Genomic DNA, 10,663 nt, shown 5'->3' with positions numbered 1-10,663 from the left:
GACTGCACAAGCGGACATGGCTAGATCGATTTGGATACTGATCCTAATCAATATCTTATAGGTTACTCTTCAATGAATGTATACTATACGAGTAACCCCTTTACTCTACGAGTTGTAACACGTAATGACTTTTTACGCTATTTCGAGTATACAATACTGTCATACATGTTTATAAGTCTATTAAAAAATGCATTATTTTTTAAACTAAAACTTTCCACAGGTTTTTGTTACAATGATTATGCAGTGTCCTTAAACGTATTTCAATCAAAAGTGACAAAGAAGATTTATGATTATTGTATTGTAAAACATTTGGATATTAAAAAATGATTTCCATCTGTTCGAATATTATTTGAATGGTGTCAAAATAAGTTACTTATATACGTGTAATATTGATTGCGTCATTCTTAATAATTGCTTCTTATCATTTCCTTATTCAATCGGAGATATTTCAGAGTTACGGTCGTTTAAATAAGTTGTATCTTCCTCCACAATTTTTTCGAGGATAGCATCAGTGCTGTTTAAAACTAAAAAGTTTGTTAATTGCTGATTTTAATAATCTGATACTAAATGTTTTACCATTATGGTTAACTATCGGCCCATTGCACATATTTTCTGCAGAGCCACAATTTACGACGGAAACATCTGTAGGAGATATATTACGTCCGCCCTTTTGTAAAGCAACAGCTTTTCGAGCATGTCGCGTTGTCAAAACACCAGTTTTCAAATTAAAAGACAGTTTAAAATTAGTAAAAACATTCCCAGTCCAAGAGAAAGTAAACCTGTGCATGTAATTTCATTCCACCAGGCAGAGCTTGAGCCTAATAAATCGATTAGATGCAGCAAACAAAACAAGGAAATTATGTTAAAACAAGAAAGAACGCTATAGTCGAGTTCCCCGACTATCTGATACCCGTTACTCAGCTAGTGAAAGTGCGAAGGAGAGTCTTCAACACTGACAGTTTTTGGCGGTTTGTGGGCGTTAGAGTGGGCGTGGCAAAAAGTTTTCTTGCAAGTCGATAGAAAATGTACAAAACTGATACAAAAATGAAAAAATATCACAACATTTTTCAAAACTGTGGGCGTGGCAGCTTTGGGCGGTTTGTGGGCGTTAGAGTGGGCGTGGCAAAAAGTTTTTGAACAAATCGATAGAAATTTACAAGGCCAATACAGAAATGAAAAAATATTTAAACATTTTTCAAAAGTGTGGGCGTGGCAGTTTTGTGCGGTTTGTGGGCGTTAGAGTAGGCGTGGCAGCATGATTCGACAAACTTGTGCTGCGTCTATGTCCCTGGAGTCTGTATGCCTAATCTCAACTTTCTAGCTTTTGTAGTTCCTGAGATCTCGACGTTCATACGTACAGACAGACGGACAGACGGACAGACGGACGGACGGACAGACGGACAGACGGACGGACAGACGGACATGGTCAAATCGACTCGGCTATTGATCCTGATCAAGAATATATATACTTTATATGGTCGGAAACGCTTCCCTCTGCCTGTTACATACTTTTCAACGAATCTAGTATACCCTTTTACTCTACGAGTAACGGGTATAACTACTTACTAAATACGTTCCATGACATAGTTTCGTCTGGAATAATACCAGCGCCGCAAAGAAAACACAACGAATACAATACCTATATGCAACATGCCAATACTAGTAACTACCTATATTTAAACGATAAATAACATACAATTTACTGTTTTTTTCCTATTTTTATATTCTTAAACATAAACCTGGCTGTCAAGCATTCCGGGGCCGGGACTAACTGGATGACGAGGATGGTGATATTTTCGTCTCAGGGATCCTGTTGGAGAATGAAATGTTTCTCCGCTCTCAGAACTTTGAGTGCTATAACGTCTTTCTCGAGCCCTTTTCTGTTCATCTCGACGTTTCCGTTGCCTTTTGATCGCCATTGCCGAATGAATGCCCACGGAATGCATTTTAATTCCTAGAATGTTGTTTTTAATATGAAATGTGTATGAATTTGTAGTAGATTTGTTCTGACATTTTTATTTTAAATATAAACTGAATTATAGCTTTATATAAGCTATAGATTTTGCCTCCTTCTACCTGTTACATACTTTTCAAGGAATATACCATTTTACTTTAATTTGCTTTTGTTATACTTTACTTTTTTTTGTGCCAATTTCTATCGCTATGCCAATAACAATTTAAATAACTTTCGAGCACTAATATATAATATTTATTAAAGTATTTTATTTACTGTTATAATATACATACATTTATTATTTGCAAAGTGCAATTAAAAAACAAATAACAACAATTGAACTCGATTTGAAGTGAGAACAACGACTTTATTTATTAAAATTCAATTAGCAACTAAACTATCTATGCTGTCCCTAGAAAGCTGCGAGTCTTTAGCTGTCGGCTGTACTGTCTATGTGGGCAGAGGATCGACTTCTGTATCCAATAGGCCACGATGAAATGCAGTCTTCTTGTAATCACAAGCGCTGGTAGGAGCGGAAGCAATTGCCAAACAGATTCTTGGAGCTCTACTTGGCAGCTCGGCGTGTTAAGGAAATTATGCAGACGCTGAGCTTGCATATTAAAGTTTGTTGTTCTAGATGTGGACATTATTGTTATTAACTCTTCATCTTCTAATTTATGCTTGTCCCCATGATGTCTCTAGAATGGGAATACTGTTGAACTGAGGTAGCTGATGTTGTGCCTCAATAAAAGATCGCTCTGAAGTTGATGGTGCTAGGATAGCGGTTTCCATTTCCGGTGTAGGTCCAAGATGGAAGGTTATGCTACTCTTTTTTTTGAAGAGTAATGGCAAAAAGAGTTTGCAGGGCTATGCTGTTGACCGTTGAATGGGCATTTATGTGCCTCAGCTTTCCAGTATTATTTATTATATATGCAACGCTTCCTGTGTTTCGAGCGATAGAACATAAAGTACTTATTTTTCCTTAGCAGTAAACTGCACAAGAATCAATAGAATGATTCTATCGTCAACTTCTTCTTTTTTGGAAACTTGGTCGGCATTGCTAAAACTACATAGCGCATTCTTTTCTTGCACCAACTTTCAAATACAATTTCAATTTTTTACATTATTCCACCCTGATCCTAACCAATTTAAGGATTGGAATTTAATGGTTTTGGAATGCGTGAAAAGTTGTGACTATATTTCATAGCGAAGGATATATTATAATGGACTCCGTTTAGTATGTTCATGCAAAATATCTAAAGTGGTTTGGATTGGGTCTAAGTCAATGACTTGTATTAAATTGGTCGTTGGTTGTTGTCAGTATCTGTGCGTTATTGTAGTCCGTAAGACTCATACTTCCACCGACATCATTTGTAATCCATAGTAATATCCTGAAAAAAAATATTATATTTTGATATTACTTTTCCTGACTCAGTTATTATTGTAGTGTGCTTGATTTCCTTAACTGGTTTCTTTCTATATCTGACGGAAAGCCTAATCTAGTGTTTGCCCTTCCGAATATTTCTTCTCCAGGTTGGTAATTATGTATTTTCTTTTTATGATTTGTAAGGTATAATTTCTATTTGTTTTTAAGTCTTTCAATGTTATCTTGTCTGGCTGTTACGTATTGGTCCGGGTCTGTCGTTACTTTCCTGCCAAAGAATACTTCTAATGATATCTTATTTGTAACAGAATAAAACTATGGTTATACTTCTAAACAACCCTTTAGTTCCTTGAAATTTCTATTTATGCCATCTTTCTTTAGGCATCTCATTATTTGTGTGAAATAATACGTTTCTGACAATTGTTTTGATATTCTAGAACGTTTCGATGTGCTTTCCTATGTTCTTGAGAATTCTTTCTTTCTATCGGTTTCGTCTGTCAAGTCTTCTACCCTGGACTGGTAAGCTTTGATTCCCTTAAAGTGGCTTCGGTAGATTGTTTTATTTTTTCCATTATATCTTCAGTCATGTCAATGCCGTTAATTACTGAAGGGTTGAGAGGTTTTTTTAGTTCTGCTTTTACTTTGTCTGTAGTGTATTCGTGCCTGTATTTTTCATGACTATGGAAGGTAGAAAATGGAATGGTAAACCTGTAGTCGGCTTTGTCTGATTTGTAGAAGAATATTTTGTTTTTAAAAACATTTATTGGGGCTTCGAGACATGATTATCTTGGATAAAATATACAGCGCTATGTAAGATTACAGAGTTTATCTGATGTAAAGGTATTTCTAAGAGCGCGTCTGCAATAAGAATTCCTTTTCCTGGTTTGTAGAATATGTCATATTCATATTCCTCTAGATAAGCCTTCCATCTCATTGAATGTGTTAAAGGTCGATGATTTATAAAGACCTTAATCTTTGCTTTACCGTATAGGTAATTTCTGAGGGACTTAGTGCCCAAATTAGGGCTAGCGAAATCTGGGTAAGTGAGAATTATTGCTTTTAACACTAAGGTACTTTTAGCCATCTTAAAAGGGTCTAGAGCTTCATTGTCTAGGGAAATTACTTTTTTTGGTGACATTCTCTCGGACACGTGTCAATTTTCCCCTCTTAAAAGTAATGTTAGGGGATTTGCAAAGTTGGCATAATTTTGTATAAACCTTCTCTAACAGCAGTCCTTGGAAGGATCTCAGATCCCTCAAAGTTTAAGGGCAGGAATAATTTCCCATCGTTCCCACTTTAATCGGGTTTGTTTTTATTCCCCTATCAGAGAAAACAAATTCAAGGAATTCGTCGTTGTTTTTCATAAATTCACATTTGTCCAACTGATATTTCATGTTAGCGTTCTGAAGAGTTTGAAAAATGTTGGCAAAGTTCTCAATGTGCGTATCATCATCCTTACTAAATGTGATGTAAGTAAAAAATATTTTCCCAATATGTTCTCGAAGTATGTAATCCAATGCGCGTTGGAAAATTGAGGTCGAAAAATAAACTCATATTTTCCGTTATTTACGGAGAATGCGTAACTGTTTCACTTGTCACTATTTCTGAAAAAGATTTGATATAAGCCAACTTTTTGCCACGCCCACTCTAACGCCCACAAACCACCAAAAACTGTCAGTGTGAAAGGCTCTCCTTCGCACTTCCACTAGCTGAGTAACGGGTATCAGATAGTCAGGAAACTCGACTATTGCGCTCTCTCTTGTTCTATATTGTTACCGAATCTACGTTACAATTGGTTTTGTTATCAAATAAGAAATACGTCTGAGCTGGTTGTTGGTACCAAGAGAATTAATTCTAGGATCTGCTAAGTCGCCGGGTGACTGTTCTCCGTCGCTCCATAACCACCGATATGCAGAGTCGCACCGGATACTCGTGCAGTCGACGGCATCGATATTAGGCTTCCAGCCCAATATTGTTGATGGGCTCAAGATGCTAGCACTGCAGATTTCCGTTGGGCCCAGAAAGGATTCCCGGTAGCCCTTAAGTACAAGAGGCTGCATGTCTTATCTCAACTTTCTAGCTCATACATGGTCAGACATAACTTATAGGGTCGGAAACTATTCCTGTAACATATTTTCAATCGAATATAGTATAGCCTTTTACTCTACAAGTAACGGTATAAAAATGGCAAGCCCAGCATAACAGCCATTATCTGAAAATCACATAGGCCAGCTCCTTACATAGCCTAAGACGATGGTAACACGAAGATACTCAGATAATAACAAGATACAAATGGCAGGCCTGAAAATCGAAGAGTTAAGAAATCAACAAACGGGATATGTCAGAAGTATAGGGAGAACGCAGCAATTCCTAAAAGAGGGTCGATAAGCTTTAAGGTCCTCCCTAGCCTGAAGTGAATGAAAGACAACGATTTTTAAATTTTTTCCGCCAAAAAAATACACAGCCATCAGCTACAGTTCATCAAATGTTTCACACAGTGATCACTAAGGCATAAATGTAAGAGCAAACACTGTGCCTGAAGGCAACGCTGATGCAGTTGAATAAATCACGATGGCGCAATGCAGACATTTTAATGCTAGCGTTCTACCATATTTTAACATTTTTTAAAATTCGTGCAAGACTCTTGCATAGTTCTTCAATAAAGAAAGTTCTTCTCGGTATTGGATCAGAACGCTTCCTTCTTTGTTGCCAGTTTTCGTCACCATCCAAAAGTGACGTAAAGGATTCTATTTCGTTTTCTGAGCCATTGTACTTGCTTGTCTTTCAATTCTAAAGGTTAAAGATTTAGCTTAAAACGGAACATACTGAGTTTTATTGGTTTGTCAGATTTCTAGTTATAAATAAAAAAAGCTTAAAATATCGACTTTTATACATTAAAGTCACAGATTTTAAAATAAAAACTCAATTTTAAACGTTTTTGACATAATGTAATATAAAATTTGAATTTGAAAAGGTAACTTTTTAAAAATTGTTTTTGTTGGCCGGTTTTTTGGCCAAAATATCTGCTTTTATATATCCCTACAATGTATGTTTATTAGACTGCACAAGCGGACATGGCTAGATCGATTTGGATACTGATCCTAATCAATATCTTATAGGTTACTCTTCAATGAATGTATACTATACGAGTAACCCCTTTACTCTACGAGTTGTAACACGTAATAACATTTTACGCTATTTCGAGTATACAATACTGTCATACATGTTTATAAGTCTATTAAAAAATGCATTATTTTTTAAACTAAAACTTTCCACAGGTTTTTGTTACAATGATTATGCAGTGTCCTTAAACGTATTTCAATCAAAAGTGACAAAGAAGATTTATGATTATTGTATTGTAAAACATTTGGATATTCAAAAATGATTTCCATCTGTTCGAATACTATTTGAAAGGTGTAAAATCTAGTTACTTAAATACGTGTAATATTGATTGCGTCATTCGTAGATTCTCTTCTTAATAATTGCTTCTTATCATTTTCTAATTCAATCGGAGATATTCCAGAGTTACGGTCGTTTAAATAAGTTGTATCTTCCTCCACAATTTTTTCGAGGATAGCATCAGTGCTGTTTAAAACTAAAAACTTTGTTAATTGCTGATTTTAATAATCTGATACTAAATGTTTTACCATTATGGTTAACTATCGGTCCATTGCACATATTTTCTGCAGAGCCACAATTTACGACGGAAACATCTGTAGGAGATATATTACGTCCGCCCTTTTGTAAAGCAACAGCTTTTCGAGCATGTCGCGTTGTCAAAACACCAGTTTTCAAATTAAAAGACAGTTTAAAATAAGTAAAAACAGTCCCAGTCCAAGAGAAAATAAACCTGTACATGTAACTTCATTCCACCAGGCAGAGCTTGAGCCTAATAAATCGATTAGATGCAGCAAACAAAACAAGGAAATTATGTTAAAACTACTTACTAAATACGTTCCATGACATAGTTTCGTCTGGAATAATACCAGCGCCGCAAAGAAAAACTCCAAACACAACGAATACAATACCTATATGCAACATGCCAATACTAGTAACTACCTATATTTAAACGATAAATAACATAAAATTTACTGTTTTTTTCCTATTTTTATATTCTTAAACATAAACCTGGCTGTCAAGCATTCCGGGGCCGGGACTAACTGGATGACGAGGATGGTGATATTTTCGTCTCAGGGATCCTGTTGGAGAATGAAATGTTTCTCCGCTCTCAGAACTTTGAGTGCTATAACGTCTTTCTCGAGCCCTTTTCTGTTCATCTCGACGTTTCCGTTGCCTTTTGATCGCCATTGCCGAATGAATGCCCACGGAATGCATTTTAATTCCTAGAATGTTGTTTTTAATATGAAATGTGTATGAATTTGTGGTATATTTTTTTTTCTGATATTTTTATTTTAAATAAAAATTGAATTATAGCTTTATATAAGCTATAGATTTTGCCTCCTTCTACCTGTTATATACTTTTCAAGGAATATAGTATACCATTTTACTCTAATTTGCTTTTGTTATAGTTTACTTTTTTTTGTGCCAATTTCTATCGCTATGCCAATAACAATTTAAATATCTTTCGAGCACTAATATATAATATTTATTAAAGTATTTTATTTACTGTTATAATATACATACATTTATTATTTGCAAAGTGCAATTAAAAAACAAATAACAACAATTGGACTCGATTTGAAGTGAGAACAACGACTTTATTTATTAAAATTCAATTAGCAACTAAACTATCTATGCTGTCCCTAGAAAGCTGCGAGTCTTTAGCTGTCGGCTGTACTGTCTATGTGGGCAGAGGATCGACCTCTGTGTCCAATAGGCCACGATGAAATGCAGTCTTCTTGTAATCACAAGCGCTGGTAGGATTGCCAAACAGATTCTTGGAGCTCTACTTGGCAGCTCGGAGTGTAATGGAAATTATGCAGACGCTGAGCTTGCATATTGAAGTTTGTTGTTTTAGATGTGAATATTACTGTTATTAACTCTTCACCTTCTAATTTATGCTTGTCCCCATGCTGTCTCTAGAATGGGAATACTGTTGAATCAAAGACATTAGAATAACAAGATGCGTAACGCCATACGAATTTTTTGCACACGATTTTTTCGTGGTGGCTTTTCAAGTGGCTCCAGGCTCTCTCGAAATTTTGTTCAAAAGCCAGAGAGCGGAGAGCTCTAGAGCCAGCAGCTCTCTTGTACGCATACAGCGACAGCTGACCACTGTATTGGTGCACACGTATGCACATGCATTGTAAAAATGACAAAATATGCCCTTCATTTTAGAAGTTCTTAGACTTTATATCTATATTATTTTTTATAAATTGCCACCACTTTAAAACTCTAGTTTTGCATTGCCTTAACATAACAATTATTGTAGTAGGCTGACCCTCTGGGCACACTCATATATCGATACTTACACTACACGATAACCTATGTTAAACCTATGTTAAGATAATGTTAAGCTGATGTAATGAACATGAAGAGTCAATCGGTTGCTGCGAGTCGAATAAAGAAGAAGGATAGAAAGAAATAAAACTGTCGCGTGTGTAATCTTTACCGCCTTCCACATTATTTAAATTCAACATAGAAATAATAATAGCACAATCTATGTACCTAATAATGCATAATAATTTTCAAATATGATTTTATATTAGAATAGTTTTCATTAGAGTATCAGCGTGCGACGTGTGAAAAATATAAGACGTCAATGATTCTTCGGTGCTTATGTCCGCACTTCGTGCATCAATGAAATCAATTTTGCAATAAAGAGTTCCATAATTTTATTTATTTTATAAATAATATTTTAGTTTATAAATTATTTTTGTGAAATATTTTAAATGTAATTTCTTTTTGTTTGTTGTTCTTTGTTTTAAATTACAGTAGTTTTAATAATTTACTTTGTATACGTTTTAATTATTTACTATAGTTATTTAGTCAAATTACTAGTATAAAAATTACCAATTTTCAGTATTTAAAATGCAAATAAGATTCACTTAAATTATTATACCCGTTAACTGCACAAGAATCAATAGAATGATTCCATCGTCAACTTCTTCTTTTTTGGAAACTTGGTCGGCATTGCTAAAACTACATAGCGCATTCTTTTCTTGCACTAACTTTCAAATACAATTTCAATTTTTTACATTATTCCACCCTGGCCCTAACCAATTTAAGGATTGGAATTTAATGGTTTTGGAATGCGTGAAAAGTTGTGATTATATTTCATAGCGAAGGATATATTATAATGGACTCCGTTTAGTATGTTCATGTAAAATATCTAAAGTGGTTTGGATTGGGTCTAAGTCAATGACTTGTATTAAATTGGTCGTTGGTTGAACAGGAGGTAAAGCGGGGCTCTCCATTCCACAGCTTGCTCGGTAATTATGCGTATTATCTTCGCAACTCCTGTGTGGTCTGAAGCCTGCCTGTTCGTCTCGGATTGATGGCTCGATTTTTTCCTGGATTCGTCCGTTAAGCAGTGTAGCTAGGATTTTATAGCTGGTGTTGAGCAGTGTTATCCCTCTACAGTGGTTGCAGTCGCTGACTGCCTTTCTTGGGGAGCTTCACGATGATTCCGCTTTTCCAGGAGTCAGCCAAAGTCTCGCCTTCCCATATGCGTGCGCAATGTGGATGCAGCGTATCAGCCATCAGCTGAGTGTCAACTTGAAGTAGTTCGGCTGGAATGTTGTCCTCGCCGGCTGCCCTGTTTCGCTTTAGCTTCTTTATTGCATTCACAATCTCTCTTACATGCGGGGGTGAAAAGGGTATCCTGGTATTCCCACTTGGTGGCGCAATGCTTCTATAGTCCGTAGCCACGTTTGGTGATGTGGTGTGGCTAATTCCCATGAAGTGTTGGCGCCACCACCGGATCTGTGCATCATCGTTGGATAAGAGGTTGCCTTCGAGGAGTCTGACTGGCTGGTTCCGTCTGCGGTGGGTTCCGGCAATCCGTGCAATCTGCTGGTATAACGAGCGCATGTTGTTCTCGCTGGCTGCTTGTTCTGCGTCTGTCGCAAGTCTATCCAGTAGCGCTCGTTTGTCCTTTCTGGCCGACCCTTTCACAGCTCTGCACAGTTCGCGATATTCATCACGATTCTGTGTGAGCTGGTCCGCCAGAGGCTTCAGATTGTTCCTCCTTCTAATCAGGTCCCAGGTCCCTTCAGATATCCAGTCTGCTCTTCCGCGTTGTTGCAGCAAAATTATTTTCTCAGATGCGGTCCTTAGCTGTCTGCAGGTGCGCTCCCATGGGTGGTCTTCTAGGGGGATCATCTGTTCCCGCAATGTGGACATCAATCTCGTCCTCAGAGTGG

General features: G+C 36.5%; 2 pseudogenes; both read right to left on the bottom strand.

The window, feature by feature from the left end:
- Window positions 1-373: 373 nt before the first annotated feature.
- Window positions 374-1,946, bottom strand: LOC120450517 (annotated as a pseudogene).
- A 4,051-nt stretch (window positions 1,947-5,997) lies between these two features.
- On the bottom strand, window positions 5,998-8,365 carry LOC120447056 (annotated as a pseudogene).
- Window positions 8,366-10,663: the final 2,298 nt, after the last annotated feature.

Source organism: Drosophila santomea, chromosome 2L (genome assembly GCF_016746245.2).
Source record: "Drosophila santomea strain STO CAGO 1482 chromosome 2L, Prin_Dsan_1.1, whole genome shotgun sequence".
NCBI classification, from domain to species: Eukaryota; Metazoa; Arthropoda; class Insecta; order Diptera; family Drosophilidae; genus Drosophila; species Drosophila santomea.
Note: the sequence above shows the minus strand (reverse complement) of the source record. Positions and strands in the feature narration are given on the sequence as shown.